Genomic DNA, 1,458 nt, shown 5'->3' with positions numbered 1-1,458 from the left:
TCACTGCTCCCTGGGGACCTTCCATGGGATCACTGGGCTTGGGGGGGACACCTGGGCAGTGCTGGGGCCCTCAAAGCTGATGCAGGAGGGGTCAGAGTTGTGTTCTTCCATCCTTTGGCCATATTCCTCATCCTTTCACCATATTCCTCCTCCTCTGGCCATATTCCTCATCCTTTGGCCATATTCCTCATCCTTTCACCTTATTCCTCATCCTTTCACCATATTCCTCATCCTCTGGCCATATTCCTCATCTTTTTGGCATATTCCACATCCTCTGGCCATATTCCTCATCCTCTGGCCATATTCCTCCTCCTTTGGCCATATTCCACATCCTCTGGCCATATTCCTCATCCTCTGGCCATATTCCTCCTCCTTTCACCACATTCCTCATCCTTTGGCCATATTCTTCATCCTTTAGCCATATTCCTCATCCTTTCACCATATTCCTTATCCTCTCACCATATTCCTTATCCTCTGGCCATGCAGGACACCGTGAGGAGCCACTCAGTGACTGGGAACTCAGCAGCTCCTCGCTGTCCCTCCTGCCACATTCCCAAGGTGCTGCTCCCCCTGTGCTGCTGCCCTGGGAGGGCAGGACCAGCTCCCAGCAATTCCTCCTCCCCCAAATCCCCACCAGGGCGTGGCAAAATGGGGAATAAAAATGGGAGAATGGGAGCAAATGTAGTGCCCTGCTTTTGGTTTTTTTAATGTTTTCCTGAGCTTCCTGGAGCCCCCAAAATCCCTGGAGCCACTTGGCAGCAGGGAGGAAACCTGTGGGCCCCTCAGCTGGGTGAAGCTGGAGATCCCTGGTGCGTGGCAGCTCCTCAGGCACACATCAGCTCTTGTGTTTTCCTGGAAAAAACAGGAATATTTTAAGGGAGACAAGGAAAAAGCTGTTGCGAGACAAATTCCTGTTTTGCTGGAAGAAGCGAGGGCTCCCCGGCTGAATTGTTCGCCCACCCAGCGGCCCCACGGAGCAAGTCCTGGTGGGAAGGGGGGTGCAGGCAGCTCTGCCTCCAGTGAGCTGCTCTCCAAGGCAAAAACAACAACAAAATTCCTCCAGGGCAGGGGGTTGAGACAAAGAATCCATTTCTGTGGTGTTTTCTGCAGGGATCCCGCACCTGCCTGGAATAATCTGAACCTGCAGAGTTTTGGTGCAGCAGAGGCGAACCTGGGATAACCACTGGGAATGCAGGAGGCTGTGCTGGGAGAGGCAATCAGGGAAGCTGGAAAAATCCTGCCTTTGCTGCTGCTTCCAGGGCAACACCACAGCCTCGGATGGTTTGTGCTCAGGGAAAGGGGGAAGGGATTGGTGCAGGCGGCTGCATTTGCCCAAGGAATCATGGAGTGGTTTGGGGTGCAAGGGGCTTTAAAGAGAATCTTAATTTTATTTTACTTGCTGCCCTGGGCAGGGACACCTCCCACTGTCCCAGGCTGCTCCAAGCCCCAATGTCCAAC

The sequence above is a fragment of the Corvus brachyrhynchos genome, unplaced genomic scaffold, assembly GCF_000691975.1.
Source record: "Corvus brachyrhynchos isolate BGI_N302 unplaced genomic scaffold, ASM69197v1 scaffold545, whole genome shotgun sequence".
In the NCBI taxonomy this organism is placed as follows: domain Eukaryota; kingdom Metazoa; phylum Chordata; class Aves; order Passeriformes; family Corvidae; genus Corvus; species Corvus brachyrhynchos.
Note: the sequence above shows the minus strand (reverse complement) of the source record.